Source organism: Bacillus rossius, chromosome 1 (assembly GCF_032445375.1).
Source record: "Bacillus rossius redtenbacheri isolate Brsri chromosome 1, Brsri_v3, whole genome shotgun sequence".
Lineage (NCBI taxonomy): Eukaryota > Metazoa > Arthropoda > Insecta > Phasmatodea > Bacillidae > Bacillus > Bacillus rossius.
Window position 1 is genome coordinate 212,163,631 of NC_086330.1, and position 26,045 is coordinate 212,189,675.

Below are 26,045 nucleotides of genomic sequence, written 5' to 3' on the forward strand. Positions count from 1 at the left end.
CAAGATGGTGATATCATGTGATATAATATTCAAAGTATCATAGTTTTCAGGCTATTAATTAAATCGCTTAAACAGCTGTACTGCACCCTTGACTGAGTTGAATTCTTTAAAAAAAAGTCAGTGGGACTGATACTCTATCTCTAAAAACAAAGACACAGCATGCAGGGGCGCAACAACTAAATTTCCAAAGGGTGGGCAATATACCTTTTTATAAAGAATCATCTATCCCCCCTATTGAAGCAGGGGGGGGGGGGGTCGGGGAAAATTTTTATTTGATGGTGGAAAATGGTGCTATTTAAGCAGTTTTATTATCTAAAAATTGATTACACAGCACTTTCTTGGCCCCATTTGCCCCCACTTCAAGATTTCAGAGGGGGGGGGGGAGAGGCAAAATACCCTTCCCCCCTGTTGTTGCGCCCCTGACAGCATGGTTATATGTAATGGAAACATTGAGGCCGAGAGGCCCAGCCAACACCCTCTGGACACAAGGCCTGCTTTCAAGCGTGTGACGTCATCAAGAGTGGTCCCTCACTCCGCTCTACGGCGCGCCTGTTTCACAGCGTTTCAGCTGCTTTTCGCTGTTATTTTATTACTTTTATATTCTTATAATTCTGTCTCACTGTATGGACATCACATATAACATTAATTAAAAGTAATTGTGGATTAAAATTTAACTAGTTAAGTCATGCGATTTAAATCCGGAGTACAAAATCAGTAATTTCTCGAAGAGGAAATCTTCAACAAACATAATCTTAGCTTGTCTAATATAGTATTAGACACATTTCATTAAAGCGTATTCGTCAATCATTTAAAATTTAATCGTATAATGTTATTAAAACTGATATTTTTAAGAATGAAAATGCGTGGCTAAGATAACCATTACAAAAACGTATCAGAGTGTTATAATACGGTTTTAAGAAATTGACTTAAAGTTTATAGACATAGTCATTTTTTTATTTATTACATTTTCTAACGTGCGCTTTTAAAATATACTTTGGATGTTTTGTAAAAACGTTTCTACTCACAGCAGTGCTAGTTTCGTTAATAAACACAGTTATAGACTGTTTTATCACGACAGCAGGCCACCGAAGCAAACTATATTTTCTTTATTTTAATGAATTTTAGGTTGCTTGTCAAGAAGCTAGTTCAGTTTGACTAAGCTCATTGAAACAAACGAACTCTGCTGAAATAATTAAAAAAAAATTCTGTCATTTCATTTATTATCCATAAACTGTTTTGGCTGTTAGTATGTTTATAAAGCAAAATAATTACCACTGGAATTATTTTAGAACGCACTTATAGTCTTACCTAACCCAGACGCCTCCCAAACAAATACGCTTAGTTTTAGTTAGGTTACGAAAAAAAGATCCAAATGGACTTTCAGTTTATGACTGAATATAGCTACATAACATAAAAACATACCTACACATAATAAACGATATTATAACAAGACGTAACTTTATTACATTTCATAATTGCTGAAGACAGTTTTGCTGTTACAGAACAAACTTTGAACATCATTCACAGTATATTGTTACAATACCAGCAGAGTATATAGTGATTAGTATATTTTAGCAGTAGTTGGTTTTAATGGTTAAATGTAAACATCATCTTCATCCGACGATAAAAGGCTATAATGACCATAAAAACAAGTGCACTTTGTAGTCATAATACGGTTTCAAGTGAATTTAGTCAACCAGAGAAAAAGTACTCTTCTCTCGTATGTAACTGATACTTACTTTGTAGTTTTTCAAGAAATTAAAATTTTATTTGTTATTATTGTTGAACGGGCAATTTTTTTTTGTATAAAAATTAGGCAAAATTATTTCTTCCTGGGTTCCTAAAATAATCTTATGGGCACGAGGTGTAATGGAATACACAAATTGAGAATTTCAAGTTACAGGGAAATAATTAAAATGTATGTTTTCAAATTCCAGGTGGACAGACTGTTCAAAAAATGAAATTACAAAAATTTGAGTTTAATTGAACATGTGCTAACTCCTGTTGCAAAAAAAATTATTTTTATTTCAGGGCTTTCTCGACTATGACTAGGTGCTGATAAATAAGAAGGGCAGTTGGGAAATATTTCTGGAACGGCATCATCACATAATCTTGGGTGTGCCAGTGGAGCTGTCAGATGTTTGCCAGTTCTAGAATCATAACAACTTGTTTCCTTCAGTATGTAGTCTGACTAGAAATGCAACTCACACACCTTAAAATAAAGAAAATAATTATTTGAAACAATGCATTCATTTTAACAATACAAATTTGGTTTATAGTGTATGATATTTTTCATTTATTGGTGTAGGTTTGACCTTTATTAAGATTTCAGGGTCAGTTAATTGCGTTTACATATAAAATATAGTTATTTAGCAATCTTTCTTATCCTACGTTTATTATGAAGTTTAACAGTAAACATTTTTCTGCCAATATAAAGAGGAAGTGTAAGTAATTTTCTGACGTTTGAATAGTGTTTTATAAGATTATTCAGTATTAAACCACGCAATTAAAATATACATCCGAGAAAACTATTAATCAGTAAGTATAAAATACTATACATTTTTATTTGATACCAAGCAGTGGTATCATTGACTATGCATGCTCGTTTATTTTACTGGCATTGTGGGGAAAGAGCAAGTTAAATTTGACAGTCTTAGCGATAGTTTTATGCATTTGAAACCACTTAAATCCAATGTTATTAAGAAATCAAAACAATTTCTGGGCATATAGTTTTAGTAATGAGAATTAATATTTGTTAATTTTGTTTCAAAATAATACGAAAAAATAATACTACGAAACTTTTAGTAATGTTTATAAAGCTATAACTAAAAATTATGTACCAACGTAATTAGTTCATGGTCTCACGAATAAATAGACATATTAATTTTGAACCAAAATGAGCTTTAGTTATCAGAGTTACCGAAAAAATGTAAATTTAAATGCCATTTATGTTAACCTGTATTAATTTGTAAAGTTAACAAACAAATAAAAAATCGTTTTCTCTTACACTGTGCATCAGAATTCTCATGTTTATCTACAGAAGATATGACCATCTAACATTCTATACATGAAACAAAGATGTAATCGAATTAAAAATGCTTTTTTCCTCTAAATTCCTTAAATGATGATTTTTAAAATCAGGCATTTTTATTTTTAAGAGAAAATTGCTCGTTGAAATGTTTTCAAGTATTTTTAAAGAATTCATAATTTAACATTCATGCATAACACATTTAAATATTACCTTCTCCAATATATATGGTAGTTTAAATATCAATAGCATTATAAATTTGAAAGTGGATGTATATGTATGTATGTAAGTATACATGTTTATATATAGCGTGAGTATTAGTGACTTGTAAATTTAATGCTTCTTGCAGGAAATTTCAAATATAATTCTAATAGGCCTTTGCTTTACTGTATTATATTTATTTTTCTCTTTGGTTATAAATGCTTTTGTTTTATAGTTCGTTACATTCGGTAACACAACAGCGATACGGCATGTTAACTGATCTCTCAGTTCCAAATCACATAAGAAACCCACATCCCGACACAACGACTATACGGAATGTTAACTGATAGCTCGGTTCGAATTGCAGCAAAATCCGACATCGAGTAACAAAGCAGTGAACCAGCATGTGAACTGACCGCTCAGCACGAAATCTGTACAAAAACTGACCTCTGGGCTCTGGCAAGCTACAGAAGGAAAGGAACACGTGCGCGCGCTAGGCTCGACCCTTGCCGGCCGGGGCAGGCTAGGACCACTCCTGCTGACGTCACACGCCTCCCTCCGTTTAGAAAGCAGGCCTTTTATCGTTGTATCCAGAGGGTGTTGGCCCAGCACATGGTTGCTGACGAGGGGTGGCAGGGTGGAGAGGATGACGCGCGAGGTGGCGGAGACAGGCTGCCGTGTTGCCAGCTCCTTCCTGGAAGGTCACCCACCCCTCGCGACTGTGAGCCAGGGAGACGGACACGCCTTGCGCGCGGGGTAGTGACAGTTCTGCATTTACAACTTCAGTGGTTAGTGTTCAACTCTTTACAGGACAGCAAATAAAAACAAAAACTGATAGCATGATGGTCATGCATTAAAAATAATAAAAATTGTGCTTACGCAGTTCGTCTTCACAAATTAAATTTGTACATTAGTAGTATATAATAGGGGCTCCGAGATCAGGCCTCAGGCGGTGGTGCTGTGGTGCCGACCGCCATATTTGATTCTGACATCACGGCGGCCATCTTGGATTGTGACGTCACGGCGGCCATCTTGGATTGTGACGTCACGGCGGCCATCTTGGATTGTGACGTCACGGCGGCCATCTTGGATAAGCGTAACGTGACACTTTTTCGTGCGTGCAGCCGGCGTAACGGGACACATCGTAACGGGACATAATGTAACGGGACAAGTAGATCACGGCGGCCATTTTGGATCCGCCATCTTGGATCCGACATTTTGGATGACGTCATTGTGTTCTCGAAAATTCCGGCGATGTGTTTTCCGCCATATTGGATGATATCACCGTTGCAATTTTCGTTACGGTCGCCATCTTGAAATTTGGACACCATCTTGAAAATCTTTAATTATTATCTGATTTTAATGAAAAAAATTCCAAAATTCATCAACAAATTAACTTATTCGAATTCTGATTGATTATATCGATTCCCATCCTTGGTTCGATTCCCGGTGAGTGCAAACATCAGATCCTTCCTCCATGAAAGCTACCTAGACTGATCTACCACCACCAGTACCAAGGTATATATCATCAACATGTATGACGTCATGTCCGCCATCTTGTCTTCATCTGCAGGAGACCGCCATCTTGTTTTCGTCTGCTAGAGTGTGCCGATACCATGTAGTATAATTATCTGATCACAATACTTTTGTCCTCAACTGTTGACATTGACCTTGACCTTAAAATTTGACCTTGACCTTGGCCTTTGACCTTGACCTTGAAATTTGACCTTGACCTTGAAATTTGACCTTGACCTTGAAATTTGACCTTGACCTTGAAATTTGACCTTGACCTTGAAATTTGACCTTGAAATTTTACCTTGACCTTGAAATTTAACCTTGACCTTGAAATTTGACCTTGACCTTGAAATTTGACTTTGTCCTTGTTGACCATCATGGATACGACATTTTATGTTCAGTACATGCTACCAGGAGCGACCACATGCTGGAGTACACCATCTTGTGCGTGTACTTGTATTATAGAGTACATTTTTACAGTGCAGTAATCATTTATTACGGAGGTGCCCCCCGCCATCTTGAAATTCGGACGCCATCTTGAAATCATGTAATAATGTAGCTAGAAAAGCGGGAAAAAATCCAAAATTCATCAAAAAAATCACTCATTAATTTACACATCGATTCGATCCGCTCCAGTCCTTGGTTCGATCCTCGATCGTTGCAATAATGTTTAATTTTATGAAAAAATAACTTCAATAAGCCACGTTCAACATTCTTAAAGAGACTTTAAAACCTCTACTACCATCATCCTATAAGCCATCAAGACCACCATATTGAAAATTCGTAATTGTAATGCTAGAGATTCGGGAAAAAGTTCAATATTCATTAAATAAATTTCCAATCAATGTACTGATTAATTAGATCGAATAAGGTCCTTGGTTCGATCCCTGGCCGATACAAAACAACTTTAATTTAAAAAGTACCACTAAAGTGGCAGGTTTGAGAAAATAAAAAACACCACAAGTTCTTTTAAAAAAACTTTTATTACATACATACTACACTACTACAAGTACAAAAAAACACTGACAAATTACTAAAAACTTGGTTAAGATTTATTTCCGCATTTAATCTTGTGCTGTTTAAGACACTGTATAGCTGTGAGTCCTGATTTTCGAGGTCGATTAGCGAAATACTTAAAGCACATCTTACACATATAAATCTTCTGTTGATGTTTTGTAACCTGGGGTCTCACAAGTCGGGAGAAGTTTTGGATGTAGCAGTAGTGTGCAGAACTGCTTTCATTTGTCACAAGCAACAAATCGAAATGATTTTTTCTTTCTTGTTTGGTTACACGAATCGGACACACTTTATTATCCTCATTTAGCGCATACACATTAACTGAGACTTCAGGGTTATTTTTCTCAAAAACTTTTATCTGATTTAACGGCGGCGGATAGCACAGTCCATCGAAGTTGTACTTATTCTCCAAAGCATAATACCTCTTATCAACACAGTTTTGATGACTTCCCTCGACAAATCTTGCCAAAATACTCCATTTAAAACAAAACTGGTCCTTGAAGTTTTGGCAATTGACTACTGCTCTTTTGTTGACTATCGCCTCAGGTAAGGCAATAAATGATGATGTCTGATGGTATGGAAGCATACTATCACTTGATTCGTTTCCTATGCACATAATCTTGTGACTATCCAGACTGTTACAATGCGAAAAAACCTTATCGCATTTGTCGCACTTATATGTCTCTCGAGAGATTGTCAGAGACCTACTGCAGGTTATTGATGCACCACAATATTTGCATTGATGCGATGTATGCTCTTCATTAATTGATGTCTGGAATGCAGATGATGAAACGTCAGCTGATGGTGGAACAGCACGTATCGTTGTCTCCTCTGCAGCAGGTATCGGGATATTCACAGCTGTCGACACCTCAGCCATTGAGCTCTCCGCTGCCGTGGTCTCCTCTGCAAACGGTATCGGGATCTCCGTCTCCATCATCGTTGCTGTCATCGAGGTCCCCGCTGCTGTCGGTAACCATTCTATTCCGGTCGACATAACTAAATGTCACGATACTTAATGGAGAGAGCACGTCCGTACAGCACCGCGGCCAGAGGTGAACTGCGGGTCCAGTCGTCCGAACCTCGCTTATATACCCACGGTCTACTGGTATGCTACATGAGTCAAAATAATGTCTGTATTTAAAATTATTTTTTTATTAGGTACCTAAAAATTATAGAAATAAAAAACACACGAGTTCAAGTTTTACACATTTATTTATAAAACATACACAAATACATATTAGGATAAGGAATCAAGCATTTTCACAAGCAAAGTCTTTAATGCCGCACGAACTGACTCGTCGACTCCGGTTCCAACTGGTTCGTTGACTCCGGTTCCAACTGGTTCGCAGGCCACAGGATCAGGAACACAGGTTTCCAGCTGGTCATCTTCTGTGACGTTGACAACTCCGACAAGACATGGTCGATGACGTCTGTGACCACGTCTACGCCTGGGCTTTGGCTCAGTGCTAGTTGGGACAGATTCACTGCCTGAACTGCGACGACGAGACGCACACCGTTTGGACGTCTGCTTAGATGCATCACAGGTCGCAACAGGTTGCAACACGTCCATGTTTGGTGTTGCACATGCAGACGAGGCGACTACCTCAGCGATGCTAGCAGGAAGGATTGTGTGTGGTCTCATGTGATAGACGGCACAGTTTCCAGGTTCGCAACAAGCTACCAGCTGCTGAGTCGGTTCGTATGACACAGGAAAGTGCGCAAACCGCCAATGCTGAGCGCCTCCATCACAAGTTTCTGTATATGTACGTAGATACCCGGAATCCCAGTAGCTGTACTCGACACTGCTGAAGCTAGGTCTTGCGCACACGTACACGTTAGCAGGATGAAACGTAAACATCTTCTTGCAGGCCAAACGTCAACTGAAGGCACGTACATAGGTACGCCATTTATATATGCAGGCTCCTACTAACATTGAGTGTGCCATTTCTGCATTAGCTGCGAGTTTGTACAGGCACAGACACGTTCAAACTTGTCACGTAGCTGCACGGCGTATATTGCACTAAGCTTGCGCAGGGAAGGACAGCCGTAGTCGGTCTGTATATCCACAATTTCAGCTGCTCCGACGTCACACAGTTCTCGTAGCCATTTCTTCTGTTCAGGTCCGGCAACGTAGATTATTTCGTTTTGCAGTAGTAATTCTTCAAAAGTGTTTTTCACTTGATGGTACGGAATTTTTCCTTCGTCCCACTCTAGTCCATGATAATATTTACATAGCCATTCATTCGACCGTTTACTTTTTTCGTCTAGTAGTTTCCACGGATACGGAGGTCGGAAGCTGCGGGTTCGAGTCAACTCCGGAGGTGACGCTAATTTCCTTGAGCACAAATCCATTTTGACTCTGGAAACCTTGCAGGTTGCAGTACATCTTGTGGCTAGCAATGCTCGGTTATAACTAAATTATCATAGAAAACGAAACGGTATTTATGTCAGAATTTTCACAAGTTTGTCTCGACAATTTTATGATGCAAGCCGATCGTGAAGTATCAGACAAAAAGCATAGGTGTTTGGCGGAATATTTCCGCTAGTCGTTATCTCGATCCTACAGTCGATGATGTTTGAATTTATTCGATCATCCTGTTTGGAAACGTCAAACACCATTAACGGCGCCTTGTTCTTGAAACTGTCGGGACTCAGTATCGGTGACTGTATCCGCCCATAGTAAGCTTGCTGAAACTTGGCGTACATTTGATATGCTAGAAGAAATCTTCCACTTTCAAAATCCATGTTCATGTCAACGTACGGATAACTTTGCTGTTTAAAAATATTTTTACATTACGTATTTGACAGTTATCGAATACGGAGCGACTTACTCCTGCATTAAGCTGTCTTCCGGTCTGAAGTCCGACGATGATGTATCTTGGTTTTTCCGTAGCGAAGCTGGACTTTACTATCCAATTGATACGCTGACTATGAGGCAAGCCAGGATAAGTTTCCAGGCTCCAGGATCGGAATGGCACATCGAAGTTCTTGCCATTTTCTATGTTCTTCAACATCTTGACTCGCTCAACGGTGCTCACTTGGATGTGGGGCAGCATCCACTCGATAGACTGAAGTGTTAGCGAAACATCTTGAGGGTTTTCAGCAGCGGCGACAATTACATTAATGTGCGTGTTGGCTAGAAGCAGTACGAGCTCTTGTTTCGAATTAATGATTATATGCTTGTAGTCCTCAGCGAATCCGAGAAGCATGGACAGAGGAACACAAACTTCGAACTTCCCTTCGGCATAAACCGGAAGCTTATATTCATCCTCGAGAGCCCAACCGGCCATCTTTGCAGCAGACAGTTCATTTGGCGTGAGCGAAAGGTAATTTTTCATAGCAGATGTTATGCCTACATCTCTCGTCTGGTCTACCTCGACACCATTGAGTACATAAGTAATGCGCTCGATTAGGTGAAGAATACCATTGCAGGATATTGATGTCGTTGTCGGATGCGTACCATCCGCTTTTGTAAGCGTGCCTCTTATACCTAGAAATGACTGCGAAGGTAAAGTACAAATATCCTGATGCTGTACAGCAATGCGTACTTCCGATGGTAGTGCGTACGGTCCGAGCAGGAAAGGCTGGTACTCGTGCAATTCCATTTTCGTAATGCTGTCATCAAAAATGACCGGATCTTCCACGTTGAGGATTTCGTCTTCCATATTTATTCGGCACTTGTCCAATACTAAGGAGATACTTTATGTTGTCAGGTGTTAACGCACCGATGTCTGGTAGAGAACTGTTCTTATTCACGGCAATACGATTTCTTTTATAATTGTTCGGTGTTACGAACTTTATGCCCATCGCTTCAAGTGCAGACGTAATGTAATTTCCTCGTCTTGAAAATTCACCAATCGTCCTCGCTGGTCAACGATTCGGACGACGACTTCGTGTGCGCACTTCACGACGACTGGAACGTAAATGATACTTTGCGGTACTTCTACCAGTTTATATCCTGGCGGGACCATCGGAGAAAACTCGTGCAGCATGTTGCTTAGTCTTCCGTTGAGATACGTTCCACTTGCCAAATTACAGTTTATTCTTATGACATTCACAGGCAAAATGTTTACTGCGCGCGTAGATTCGTACGTTCTTCCTGTACCATACACCTTTGATTCGAATCCGAGCATCGTACCTATGGTCCCAGGTTTCGTAAAGTCGACATTTTCACTGCATGTTAGAATGCTTTTTTGAGTGTTTGGATTTCCACGCAGTTGAAAGTCTACATCCTGTGGTAACATATCCCTGATGTAATTTGCAATGTCATCTATTTCGTAAGAGCCAACAGGTAACTGTATTTCATGAGCGGTCCCATCGCTTTTCAAGAAGCAGATCTTGCAGTTTTCCTCGTCGATATTAGGTATGGCATTATACGTTTGAAAATCTACGAGTCCGATGCTCCATTCTCCGTCTAAATCCAGAGGCGGGAAATGAACCGCCCGCAGCTCAGATGCGTGACCTGTCAAGGTAAGTGTTATCGACATGACTAATAAATTATCGTCACTGCACAACCTTTAAGTAGCAATTTTTATTGGTCAGCTAATTTTTGTTTGTTAAAAAGCGAAGACACAAGTGTCCGCAGTTTGTTTGATTTGGCCTCTGTTCCGTTTCGTAATTGTAAAACAACGTAGTGGTCCGACCCAGGTACTGTCGCAGTTCGGACGGAGGCCGTAAATTTCCAAAACTATCGTAGTACTCGGCCATGTTTCCAGTCTTTACATAGGCCACCCAGTGCGTGCCGCGACCCGCCAACGTGTCTAAATTAATGATGGCACGTTCGTGCGTTTTTGGCTTGCTGGGCAAAGTGTCTCGCATAAACACGCCACGGAAGTTTGGTATTTTAAGTTTGCGTGCGTACTTTATTAAATCTACGTTGGTGAGCGGTCGTTTCGGTAGGGAACTTAGGATTTTCTCTTTACTCGTTTCTTTTTCATGCCACGACCTGCCTTGTGAGGTTGCAAGTACAGTCCTGCATCGTTTTTTTTACCGATGGCAATGGCTTCCATGCTGGCATTGTGTCGCTGTGCTTCTTTTAACTGCTTGCGCTCATTCTTCGAAGTGTTGACTGCCCGCACTATACCGCTCGTTGCACCGATGAGGCCGCCGAGAACACCCAATGCAGGCAAAAGCAAAGGAAGAAATCCTCCTATAATCTTCTTGTCGAGAGTCTGTAATTTTTGCTTGGCTTTTTGCACGCCTGCACCAGTCTTGCGTTTGGTCTTGCGCGAGTTAGTCTTTGACTTGATGGAGCCGGCTCGACGAGCGCCCAGTCCTAATTTCGTCTTTGCCTTCATGATTTTGGAAACGCCCCACGCTGCGATTTTCTCTCCAAGTCCCGCGTTCGACGATTTGCTTATATCTTCGGCTTCCTGTGCCAATATCTGATCTGCTCTGTGCCTATATTCCAGATCCTTGCTTAATGAATATGCGATATCGTGCTGCTTGCACTTTTCGTCCAGAGAATTAATTCCCACGTCACCGCGAGCTAACCTTTTCGCTAGTTTCGTGCCGGGGCCGCAAAATCTGTAGCCGGGAATGTGTAGCTCGAATGGTAGGTTGTTTATCAGCGAGTTTACGAGTCCCGCACCGATGTGTTTTTTGTTCTTACCTCTTCGAGTCATTACGCACAACTGACCAGAAAGTATAAATACGCTTCTTTTATACAATTACTTTAGTACAATGCAGGTCGTCAAGCAAGACGTGTGTTTGCCCGTGCGCATTACGCAAGACGATGTATTTAGTGCGCGTGAATCACGACATGGCTTACTGTTGCCTTCTGCCGTACGATGCATAATGGCGGGTCCGTCCAACTGTGGCAAGACGTGTGTTTTACTGAGTTTACTGGAGGAGCCAAACGGTCTTCGGTTCGAGAACGTTTACTTGTATTCCAAGTCGTTGCAACAGCCAAAGTACCAGCGCCTAGCTACTGTTCTACGATCTGTGGATGGTCTGGAGTATTTTCCGTTTAGCGATAGCGCCGATGCTGTACCTCCAAGCGAAGCAAAGCCTAATTCCGTGTTTGTGTTCGACGATGTAATGTGCGAGAAACAAGGCATAATACAAGAGTACTTTTCCATGGGCAGACACGCCAAGGTAGACTGCGTTTACCTGTGTCAGACATACGGTAGAATACCCAAACATCTCCTACGAGACAACGCGAATGTCATAGTTTTGTTTCGCATGGACGAACTTAATTTACGCCACGCTTATGACGATCACGTAAACACCGACATGACATTCCAGGAATTCAAAGACATGTGCTGCTTGTGTTGGAAAGAAGAACACGGATTCCTAGTTATAGTCAAAGACTGGCCTCTATATAAGGGCAGGTACAGACGAGGTTTCGATCAGTTTATCGCCAAACATGAGTCATAGCATTTCGAAATTCGGTCGTAGCAGTCGAGACTTACGTACTGCTCTCAAGTCTCATGACGACGTTATCCGCAAATACATTTCGCTACTGGCTCAAAAAGTAGACAGTGTGAAAAAGGAATTACTTGAGTATCTCGTTGCCATCGACCAGCGTGTGGAAGCCTCGGATTCTCGCATTCGCGACATGATCGAAGTATCGAATGCACAAAGACGGGACGATCTGAGGACTTTTCAAAGTAGTCTGAAAGCATCACTATCTCAATCGTCAACAAATTCAGATTTGACCAAACACAAGAAAGAAGTTTCTGCGAACGAATAAAAAAGTATATAAGGAGGTCTTGCAATAAGTTTTCAGCCAGTACAATGTCGGACCTGGCCAGTGACCTTCATCGAGCTATACAGTCTGTTCGCGAAAAATATTTACTTGCTAGACGAACCAGACTTGCACGTGAGATGGAAAATGAGGAGATATTTAAACCAATCACTAGTCGTCTCGACGAACTTAAAAACAAGGAAGAACCAGCCTTCATTGTGAAGACAGAAGTTGAAGATGAAATGCCGACTGTAAAGAAGAGAAAGTATGAACCGGATCGAGAAGAGGTCTTAACAAGTACAGAGTCCATGCACAAGAAAAAAATACCGAAAAAGGGACATCAAGTTAATGCAATGGTCCGACCATACCTGATATCGTTTACGAGCCGGAATAATGACACGACCTACGGAGTGTACAGAAAACATAATAAGTGGTTCCTCGGTGCTAAAGAAATAGACTTTCTACCAGGAAATATCGTGCGCGTAGCAGAGTTCAAAACGCGCGGGACTCCGGGTCTGTACGAATTGCTGTTTCGCAGGGAGCCTAAAGGATATTCTCACAACGACTTACAAGAGTACAAAAAACTGCTAGAGCTAACCAATGCACATTTTCGCGATAACGATCCAGATAGTGGTGTATATAAAGACGTAGATCATGAAAAAATCGACATTCTCGCTAATCTCTTCAGTGAACTAACAATACATGGCGAAGGTTTAAAAAAGCTAGAAAGTGGTCAGACATTTGACTATGTATATTGGGACGACCCTAATGAATTAGTTGATCGCCTTAGAATTCTACATGCATCGCTTAGTGTAGGAAACTATTCGCACATCAACGAAATAGTCTCCATACTTGAAGAACTGAAGGAAGCCGGCTACATACAACGAGTCGAACCGGAATCGCTCGCGAACTTCATGCTCCTGCTAGACGGAAATACCTTCGTCGCAAAGTCATAGTTCGTGGAATTGATGATTTATTCCAGGCGGACCTTGTTGAGATGATACCGTATTCCCGATTGAATAAAGGTTTCAAGTACATGTTGACAGTCATCGATGTTTATAGCAAGTTCGCTTGGGCTAGACCTGTCAAATCAAAGACTGCAACTGACGTAGCCAAGGCCATGAACAATATTTTGCGTGATGGACGTGTACCGTCGCACCTGCAAACGGACCTCGGGAAAGAATTCTACAATGCAACCTTCAAGGCTTTGATGAAGAAGTATGGCATCAAACACTACTCTACATTTAGTAACATCAAAGCCTCCGTTGTCGAAAGGTTTAACAGAACTTTGCGTTCCAAGATGTGGCGGCAGTTCACGGCTAACGGAAATTACAAGTGGCTTGACATCTTGCCGAAACTAATAAGCGAGTATAATTCCACGGTGCATTCTACCACGAAAATGAAGCCAAAGGACGTAAAGGATAATCGCCTGCTTCAAACAGTTTTTCCCAACACGAAGAAGAAAGATCCACGAAAGCGTAAAGCTAACGTCGGCGACATTGTGTGAATCTCCAAGCAGAAAGGTATCTTCGAGAAAGGTTTCACTGCGAACTGGAGTCCCGAACTTTTCCGTGTGACACATGTTCGTGAATCAGAGCCTAGGACCTACTACCTCGAAGATTTGGACCACAAACCTATCCATGGCGGCTTCTATGCCGAAGAGATTCAGCCTACGTTGTATCCCGATACGTACTTGGTGGAGAAGATTATAAAACGAAGAAATGGACTGTCCTACGTCAAGTGGTGGGGCTTTCCACCTCGCTTCAATTCGTGGGTGGCAGATGCAGACGTTGAGAAATCCACAAGGCTTTAGTAATTTGTCAGTGTTTTTTTGTACTTGTAGTAGTGTAGTATGTATGTAATAAAAGTTTTTTTAAAAGAACTTGTGGTGTTTTTTATTTTCTCAAACCTGCCACTTTAGTGGTACTTTTTAAATTAAAGTTTTTTTGTATCGGCCAGGGATCGAACCAAGGACCTTAGTCGATCTAATTAATCAGTACATTGATTGGAAATTTATTTAATGAATTTTGAACTTTTTCCCGAATCTCTAGCATTACAATTACGAATTTTCAATATGGTGGTCTTGATGGCTTATAGGATGATGGTAGTAGAGGTTTTAAAGTCTCTTTAAGAATGTTGAACGTGGCTTATTGAAGTTATTTTTTCATAAAATTAAACATTATTGCAACGATCGAGGATCGAACCAAGGACTGGAGCGGATCGAATCGATGTGTAAATTAATGAGTGATTTTTTTGATGAATTTTGGATTTTTTCCCGCTTTTCTAGCTACATTATTACATGATTTCAAGATGGCGTCCGAATTTCAAGATGGCGGGGGGCACCTCCGTAATAAATGATTACTGCACTGTAAAAATGTACTCTATAATACAAGTACACGCACAAGATGGTGTACTCCAGCATGTGGTCGCTCCTGGTAGCATGTACTGAACATAAAATGTCGTATCCATGATGGTCGACAAGGACAAAGTCAAATTTCAAGGTCAAGGTAAAATTTCAAGGTCAAGGTCAAATTTCAAGGTCAAGGTCAAATTTCAAGGTCAAGGTCAAATTTCAAGGTCAAGGTCAAATTTCAAGGTCAAGGTCAAATTTCAAGGTCAAGGTCAAAGGCCAAGGTCAAGGTCAAATTTTAAGGTCAAGGTCAATGTCAACAGTTGAGGACAAAAGTATTGTGATCAGATAATTATACTACATGGTATCGGCACACTCTAGCAGACGAAAACAAGATGGCGGTCTCCTGCAGATGAAGACAAGATGGCGGACATGACGTCATACATGTTGATGATATATACCTTGGTACTGGTGGTGGTAGATCAGTCTAGGTAGCTTTCATGGAGGAAGGATCTGATGTTTGCACTCACCGGGAATCGAACCAAGGATGGGAATCGATATAATCAATCAGAATTCGAATAAGTTAATTTGTTGATGAATTTTGGAATTTTTTTCATTAAAATCAGATAATAATTAAAGATTTTCAAGATGGTGTCCAAATTTCAAGATGGCGACCGTAACGAAAATTGCAACGGTGATGTCATCATCCAATATGGCGGAAAACACATCGCCGGAATTTTCGAGAACACAATGACGTCATCCAAAATGTCGGATCCAAGATGGCGGATCCAAAATGGCCGCCGTGATCTACTTGTCCCGTTACATTATGTCCCGTTACGCCGGCTGCACGCACGAAAAAGTGTCACGTTACGCTTATCCAAGATGGCCGCCGTGACGTCACAATCCAAGATGGCCGCCGTGACGTCACAATCCAAGATGGCCGCCGTGACGTCAGAATCAAATATGGCGGTCGGCACCACAGCACCACCGCCTGAGGCCTGATCTCGGAGCCCCTATTATATACTACTTACATTACTTTAAATAGTTTTTTCTGTGGTCGTTTTTTCATATATAATTTAGGAGGATTTTATGTCACACTGTTATGCACACCGAGGCTTCTTCGAAACAATCCTGTCTAAACCAAGTGCTTATTAATTTTTTTAACTTCACATTTATTATGACAAGAGATCTCAAATTCCTATATGAATATCTACACACACTTGATAAAATTTTATTTTAATAGCGGGTTTTAAAAATAACACAGAATAGTTTTTGCTATCTTTAGATTTAGGCTGCTCCTGAAAATTCAAATGTTTCTGAAGACGCACAAACGATTACATTTGTTTCAAACTTTGATATTTTTGGTAGAGCCGTGTAGATAAAAAAATCTAGCGACACTCACATTCTGTCAATTAGACTTTTTTTTAAGAAAAAGATTTTATGGCGTCGAGGTCCGTGGCTAGCTGCGCCCTCGGCTACCGATCATTATGGGAAGGGATGGGGAAAGGTGTGTGACGCCAGACTCTCACCGAGGTCACTTATTCTCTCTTGTGTAGTATTAGTGTTCGGAACGCTCGACTACGTGTGACGTATTCAACAAAGTTTTATCAAGTCTTGGTACGCAGTGTGCGATTATGGGCAGCACAAAATTCCTCAAGAAACGGCCACAATAAATTGTCAAAGCGAAAGAAATCCGCAAAAAAGAAAATGCTTCTGGCACGTATGCTAAAAATAAACAAGGTACCTATGTACATTGAGTGTTATATTTATTATTATGCATACACGGATATGAGACATTTATGTGTGACCTACTGTAAAACTTTTAAAATAAGGTTGAAAACTGACTGTCCTGGAAATTCATTTATAACATTATTAACAGTTGAAAAAAAAAATTTGCTCTAAACACATTTCAAACGGATTTAAGGTTTTCTTCTATGCTTAAAAATAATTTCTATATGCCTATATATTGAAAATTTATTAATGATACATTACACTTGTGTGCTAGTGACAATGTTAACCGTAAAAGTGCGGATGCATACGGGACAATTTTGATTTTTATATGCAGCTATAAATACCATTTTTATTAGGATGCAATTTTATGTCTATAAAATTTTTTGTAATCTTTACTGTCAATTTCACGTGCTGGCACTTATTTGCCAGCGACAATAGATTATAAAACAGAAACTGAGAAATCAATCCAGAAATATTTCTGTAAAATATTCTTTATGTTATTCCATTTTAAAATTTTACCATGTGTATATATTTTTTTAGACGTATACGTAAAACAAACTTTTTATTAAAAATTCACTTAATGTAAGAATCTATTTACATTAAAAGTAGTACTAAATTAGATTTTCTGAGTTTTGGTGACGACTTTGCCCACTCACCGATGGACTGCCATTGTGATTATACACACGTCTTATATTTGCTACAATGTGACTGAAAAACGTTATATAATTAACGTTTATATAGTTTTATTTAACAGTAATGAATAGTATCAAAATGTATATTATTAATGTCATGTTATAATTGCATGTCTAACATCTAACAGGTGCACAATGTTAGTATATTTAGGAGTATCATTTCTGTGACAAAACAACTTATGTAATTAATGTTGATTGCATCCCATCACTGCAAGTAACTTTGGAAGAAAGAAATAATATCGTAGAACGAACAAAAATGCAAGCTGATGGTGAGCTATGGCACAAAATGAGACGTGTGCGGTTAAAAGCCAGTCATTTTGGCGTTGTTTGTCGCCGGAAAGAATCTACGTCCTGTTCAAATCTTGTTAAACAGTTACCGTCAGTTGGGGTAACATTGGCCCTTTGAGGGTAACTTTGGCCCAAGACAAAAAAAATGTTAAACCATGTTACAACTCTTCAAAATATTTATTAGATGTGATGATACATATGTTACATATGTTACATATGTTACATATGTTACATATGTATCATCACATCTAATAAATATTTGGAAGAGTTGTAACATGGTTTAACATTTTTTTTGTCTTGGGCCAAAGTTACCCTCAAAGGGCCAATGTTACCCCAACTGACAGTACCTACTTAACAAGCCCCCGTTTTCGACACTGGCAATGGAATACGGTCGTCGCAATGAGCATATTGCCATTCAGAGGTTTCAAGCACAAACCGGATTAGTTGTACAGAAATGTGATTTATTTTTGGATCTATAATAGGGATATTTGAGTGCTAGCCCCGACGGACTTGTGGTCGAAGAAAATGCGATTGTTGAAATCAAGTGTGTGTGCCTTTTGTAGTTGACCAAGGGCTCCAAGAATCTACAATAAGAAAAAGAAAGTTTTTTCTACGTGTGAATGACGATGGAAGTTTAATTCTTAAACGTTCACACCTTTATTTTTATCAGCTGCAAAGGACTTTAACAAAGCGCGAATATTGTTACTTCATAGTAATGTCTGGCGTTCGTCAGAATTTACACGTAGAAAGAGCAGAAAGAGATAAGCTCATGTGGAAAACAGAAATGTTGCCGAAACTGACTAGATTTTATCGTAGGTGTTTACTGCCTGAGGTAGTGGTGCCAAATCAAAGCATAGGCAGAGCCATTAGAGAACTAGACTATATTTTGGAAGCTGAAAAAGCTTGGTAGAGAAACAGCAATCAAGACGTTAAAAACTGAGCTGGAAACTGCAAGCGATAAATGAATGTAAATATAATTGAAGTAAGATATTTTTGTTCTTTGAAACTCTGGACGATTAGCCATAAAATGTTCTGTTGTGTTCAAATTTGTTCTAACATCGAAAACATTAAGTTAAACGAGAGAAAAAATTATTTTTGGAAGTAACTGTTCATGAGTTTTATATAAGGTTCTAATTTTATTTGAAGTTTATATTTTATGTTCTGTGGAGACATACCTTTTAAAATATTGTTTACAGTGAATTTCGAAGAACTGTTATATGTAGTTGTTTATTTTGTGTATACTATGATGTAAAAAAAACAAACTAAAATTGATTTATTTAATGAAATGGATTTTCTAGTAATATACATGTCTTTTGGTCTCTATGTTGATGTAAACTGCGTTTCTACTATCAGTGATATGGTTTTTCTTTTCAATATTAGTATGTTTCTTATTTTTCAGCTTTTTTTCCATAGTGCTTTATAGAGTCTAGATTACATACAGACTACCAATTTCGAGATATATACAGGTAAATAACTATGCACTGGCAAAACGTCTGTCGGGATCTGAAAGTGATATAAATTATTTTGCACACTTGACATTCAAATTAAGAAGACAATTACTATCTACATCTTATTTCGAAAAAGGTCCCATTCACCCTGTGTTCAGCCCGGGCAACGCCGGGTACTGCAGCTTGTCTATATATATATATATATATATATATATATATATATATAATTATTTTTCATGCATTAAGCACAATTTTTACTCAATTGAAAATCTCTGTATGTATAAATAAATGCTGATATATCATTATTTCCTTGTTAATAGGAAACAAAAAGGAAATATATATAGGCTATATATATATATATATATACATATATATTACTTCAGTTTATAAGTTTGCAAGTTAAGAACAAATATTCATGAACGATACGGGGCTCTTCGTTTGCCTATTGTACTTGCACTTGGCAATTGTTTTATAAACTTAAGTTTTAATACGTCAATGTATTAGGTCTTCATTTTTTACATTTCGTTAAATTGTCAATGTGTAGCAAGTATATGTATGTACATGGTGTTTTATTTCTTACGAAATATTTGTGTCTTGACTCATCTCGACTACTGTTAAATTATTCAGTATTTTACAAATTGTTTAATATTTCAAAAAAAGTCCTGCCCTATAACTCGAATCTATATATATATGTATGTATGTATGTATGTATGTATGTATGTATGTATGTATGTATGTATGTATGTATGTATGTATGTGTACGTATATATATATATATATAACATAATTCAAACATTTGGTCACAAGCGTAATATTCGCATACATTATGTGAAGAAGTTAAAATATTCTAAATAAAAAAAAATAGGTTTGCTCATAAAATTAAATGTTTGTTTCTAGGAAAACCCACCAGAGTGTCGGGGCTTATGTTACGGTGTTACGGGACGTGTAAGTGCACGTAATCCTTGAACATGACATATGTGATAGAGTCCAGTTTAACTGACCATTGGTTGTAGAATTATAACTAAAAAAATATATTAAAAATACGTTATCAATTTAGTATCTGAATTCATCTCCAAAAAACCCTGCTCTATACGATGCCCAATGAAGATTCCTGCTGTCCCGGGCTTCTAGTGCTGAAACACTGCTGAGTGAGTGTGCCTCGCCGAAAGTCCGCCCCTAGTTAGGCACGCGGCTGTTCTCAGTGGGACACAGAGCTGGCAACACCGGATGAACACGTGATCCCGCCGGCGCACCCCTTCCACCCTTCAGCCCACTCGCTGCCACGGTCATATCTCTGTCTGCGATCTCTCGCTCTCATCTCCACCCCAGCACTACCTGGTGACCATGATTCACAACCGCGACCTTGAAGCTTACCCTTAAAACGAAATGTATAGCACTATAATGAGAGTGTGGTGGTCATAGAGAAATAACACACAATTGCTGTTTGTATTTTTATGAGCCTTTGTCCTATAAAAAAACTTTTCATTTGAAAAAACAAATATTTAGGTCATTAATTGAGATAAAAACTATCCTACCCCTCAAGTTGGACTAAGTTACGTATATGTGCAAAATTTCATTAAAATCGGTTAAGTAGTTTCGGAGATTAGCGTGGACGAACATCGTGACACGGGATTTTTATGTATAAAGATATATCAATAAAAATATACAGCATTTCAGCTAAGTTACCTATATATTTATATTCAAAATCATAACGACTAAAATTATGTTATTTAAAAAATTCTGCTGTCTGAATATGCTTACTCATATCAGCCTCAAGGGCAATAAAATATTTTATAGTTATTAAAAATCAAAATAACTATATAATTATGTAACTAAAGACCAGAATTTTCAAACAGCTTTCAATCGATCTTAAAAGTTATATTTTTAATGTAGTGCAATAAAATGTCTCACAGAAAACTCATTTATTAAATTAACAAGTTATTGTCATCTTATTTTTCTGAGACATTTGCCCAAAATTTACTTACGTTCGCATGTGGAGCCATAAATATAATTTAATTAAGTACTACAACCATTTTCTTATTGCTTACATGAAATAACCTTTGGCAGACCACGGCCATCGCTGTTTTCAAACCACGTTATTGCGCACTGCTTCACAAGAAAAAGTCGGCTAGAACTCTGCCACATTAACAAAGGCAGCGCGCTGGAAGTGTGACCCCACCCAATCAATATTTACAAGAACAATATAATATTCAGAAATAAACTTTTAAGTAGGTTTTTTTTTTACGAATGTGAACTGATTTATTTTTATTTATGGAAGGGCCACGGGGTGTTGCGCTTCGTCCCGGAAGCCATAGCCTGGCTTTAGCAGAGGTTTAAGGTGAATTTTTGAATTCGTAGGCATCGTCTGCAGTTTGAAGTGCATTTCGGTTTGGAATCGCTGTAGACAGATAATTTTAAATAAAATTTTTTATTCTTGGTAAAATATATATGCACCTATTTGAGATACCAGACGTTTGGGATACGTTACAATTGAACCTTAAATGTGCAACATTGCAGCTCGTAACCTATAATTCGTACTCAAATCACAAACGAAGATATTTAACTTAAATATAAAAGATAAACTAGTTTTGAAATAATATCATCTAATCCAGGCCATCATAAAATGGCTTTACAGTTAAAATTATATATAATTATATTTATGAAAGAATGAAAGACAAGCGAACTTAATCAGAAACACATAAGAATAATTAATATCCAAAATTTAAAACAAAATATTTTTCCAAAAAATTGGTTGTCTGTAAAGTCGGCTTACGGACGATAGTTTAACGTGACAACGTCATAACAAAACATTGATGAAATGATTGCATACTTTTATGAATAAAATTGAATCATTTTTATTGAATTATCGCTATTTTGTATGGATACAAAGAAGGAGTGAAATGAAATCTACAATTTAATTGATAAATTTATAACAGAATAACACAGTTTGGAAGAAGTTAAATAGCAAACATGTATAAAAGTTATAGTTAAAATATCTCTTCGCTAAAGTAATAAACATATTTGAATTAATGAGTGCAAATAAAAGTAAATTTATCAATTAAATTGTAGATTTCATTTCACTCCTTCTTTGTATCCATACAAAATAGTGATAATTCAATAAAAATGATTCAATTTTATTTATAAAAGTATGCAATCACTTCATCAATGTTTTGTTATGACGTTGCCACGTTAAACTATCGTCCGTAAACCGACCTTACAGACAACCAATTTTTTTTCTGAGATGGTGTATTTGTATTTGTTGTAGCTTAAGAATTTACGAAATTATTAGAGTTTTTTAAGAAATTTTTTTTTGCAAATAACTTTAGATAAAGGCAGTTAACACACATTGAGCCTACCCCACACAAAACCATCAAATAGGCCTATACATCAGGAGAAACCTGAATGTTAGACACTGCAACTGAAACAAATGTTTTCATCATATTAACATAGTAGGCTATTTGTTTGTACTATTTTCGAGTCCCCCAAAATTGAGAAAATCTTCTCTCCCAACATTGATCTTTGTAAAAAAAAAAAAAAAAAAAAACACTTAGACAGAAAATAAATAACTATAAACACACATATACCTAACTATAATTTTATCGTGTTGCAAAAATAATGTTTTGAATTAATAGTAATTAAGTAAGCATCAAACAAATAACAATAAAAATTTATCCTAAAAACCGACTTTCCGCCTTATTTTCAACTCATTAAAACATCAAGAAACGAACGAAAAAGATTAACAAAACTTGCTGCCTACTCTTGCAAATTAGTTTTAAAATCTGCGTTTTTCAACCAAAAAGTGTATATTGGCAACTTCAAAATTACACAATTATTTTAAAATCGTACTTAAAAAATTAATTAAATAAATGTGTTACAATATCAAAATTGCATACATTTAAATATCTTTCTTAAAATTGTTTAAAAAGAAGTTGAATTATAAAATATTTATGCTATATAAGATGCAAGAGAATCGGCAAATTAATTTAAATTTTAAATATAAATCTATCAACATAAATTTCACATAAGTTAGCTAACTTTTGAATTCGTTAAAATTTCAGTAATGATGTGGTAACACGTTTTATAATTTTTTTTTGCAGAATTCAAAAAAGCTGAACCTGCAATCGGCTTAATGTTACAATAATAGCATTACTGTATGAATTCTACTCAACTTGTTAGTAAATATAATACAATATATTTAATGAAACAGGGCTCACGCGTCTACCACTAAGTCAATTTTATAATTATCACATCACCATGTGCGGGACACTACAAATATGTACAACATATTATTATACAACATAATACATGCCGTACGTGATCTAGAACTCCTGTCGAGCTGTGTCAACCGATTATAATTCAAGTTTTTGGTCTGGTATTGTGGAACAGGAGATTGGCAGTTTTGATGTTTCAGAGACATTTATTTTTTTATATTTAAAAGTAAAAATTTATTCTGTATTGCACAGAAAATAAAGAAACATAGTCAGTGTATGAATTGACAACTTATGCACTTAAAAAGTACAGGCATAAAATAAATATTGTGTGCAAATAGAAATCGAGATACACAATAAATTATAAAATTATAAATGGAAAAGGGTATACTGGCGCACCCTGCTCAGTGATAATTCGCAATGAGCTTCAACAATTAGTTATGAGTAACTTGACAGATAGCGTTGCTAAACCACGCGAACACTGCACTCTAACGTCGTTATGTAGGTACTACTTGAAAAATTCATATTCGAATAAAATCCGGATCGGACCATGTTTGACCAAACTACATGAATTCCATCGAAAAAAATTCGAAACTTTTCCGCATACAACTAACCCGACTTCCACCATACCCGGAATCTTCACTACACGGAAATGTGTCGAACCGGAATAGTGACTATTCCGGGTCGGCACAAGTCCGTGCCAACTTGTGAGATTTAAATCTTGTATGGAATAGTGACTATTCCGATTCGACACAAATCCGTTTTTTGCCATTGCTTAGGCGGAATAGTCACAATTCTTTTCGACACAAATCCGCGTCCCCCCAATCCTGTCTCCCTAAGTTTCCTTACGATGCAAAGATACCATTATAATTATTAAATGAGGGCTAAGAGCCATAACTATAGAATTTCTTAGTCTTTTTGAACAAAACATTTATTAATGCATCTGTTGGATGTTAGAAAAGTGGCATTGAAGTCATTAGCTTGCCGTCGTCCGGGGTCTCGGGCTCGAGTCCCAGTGCGGCTCCTAGCGGGAATGGCTGTTGTGAATGTAATGTTTCCGGGTGGGCACCAGACTAGCTCTGTTTCTAACCGATAGGTGGGTCATGGGGTCGGTTTCCCTGCGTGGCCCACTAGGACCGTCGGCAGTGTTGCGTGGGTTATGAGGAATTAATTAGGCGCTGAAGTAATGCAATAAGTGACATGCATCGTTTATTCCTGCGACTGTGGGTTTGGTGTAATATCGTTGATCACACACCACGTCGTACAGAGGGTGACGTCACACAATACAGAAGTTACACAATTACACAAAAATGAGTCTGAAAGTTACTTAATAAGACGTGGCAAAAGTTACAAAAAAAATGTTACACGAGGGTGTGTTACACAAGTTTATGAATGTTACATGGAGATGCGTTGCACAAGTTTATGAATGTTACGAGGAGGTGCGTTGCACAAGTTTACAAAAGAAAACGCTCAATTTCAAGGCGTCGTACAAAGTCACTAAATATTCCGTATTAGCGTGGCACTGGGCGTTTCTGAGCCTGGTTACTCAAACGAGGGGTGAGGGTGATTGGAGGCGGCCAATCCCATATATCTACGTATCTAGGCGGTGTTCGCATCCACGGTAGTGGAGCGCGTACCGCAGCTAAATTCGTTCAAAGTTCTCTTACGGGATGGTGTCAGTGCCGGAGCGACTGTTTTTAACTAAAGTTCTGTTCTTCGGGAGGCGGCCCGTGCCGTATGCTGAAACTACCCCACAGACGAAGTGTGGTGCAGGGGGTTTTAAAAGTTATGCGGCCGGATTAAGTCCTGGACCGAAAATTGGACCGGGTACGCACGGAGAGGTTAGTAAAAAAGAGGTTTTAAGAAGTGACTATAATTACCAGAAGTGAGTTTGATGCAGACGTAGGATGATGTCTCTCCGTGGGACGTGCGTCCGCCCCGGTCCACGAGTCGCGCTGTAATGGTGTCATGTCAGGGCGCCCGGCCGAGGCTCGGTGGCCCTCGCGCCAGGGTTGACCTCATTACGTTAGTTTCTAATGTGACATGTTAATAAGAGAATTTAAGGGCGTTAAATGCTTACATTAATTATTAAAGCTGAATCAAGATCACCCGTCCCTTCTACAAATTGAAGTTAGTATGTTTAAGAAATATTTCATTTAAATTTTACGTCACACCAGCGACTGTTCGTCTCTTGCCGGATTGCTCTGGTGGGGGTAATAACGCAACACAAGGGGTGAATAATTATGTCACATGGTCTAATTGACTAATTCAGGCAGAAGGCCGCCAGGGGGACACTCACACACGTATCGACGTATTTACACACGTGAGTGCCCGGGCACTCCTACGTCGCACTTTCGTTAACCAACTTTAAATTAATATGCAATACTGTTTAATAATCTGTGTTTGTTTTGTAACGTGGTTGGTTGTAATGACGGTCTGTTTATTAGGGGGGGTCGGGTTCTACCTTGGTTGCTGGTGGCTCGCCTGACTCTGGTGGGCCATGGCTAGGGGCGCGTTCCGTTAGCGGGGTTGAATACTGGCGGTTGCAGGTCGGGCTTTAGGGTGGCCTTTGGTCGGACGACGCCAAACGCCCCCCGTTCGAGAAGCCCGACCTTGCTACGCCAGTGACCCCGCCACGTGGGGGCGCCCCTAGCTTCGGCAGCAGCTCCAGCCAGGTGGTGCTTGCGGTGGCCGCAGCTGGTAGGGCCTGCGCTCTGGACCTAGATCGTCCCGCGTCGAATGTCCGGGGTGGTGCGGCAGCTGGTAGGGCCTGCGCTCTGGACCCAGGTCATCCTACGACGATCACCCGGGTGTTGGCCTGTTGGCGTCGTCCCTCGGCACCTGCTACGGCGTGGATGGGTACAGCCTCCTCTCCCGTT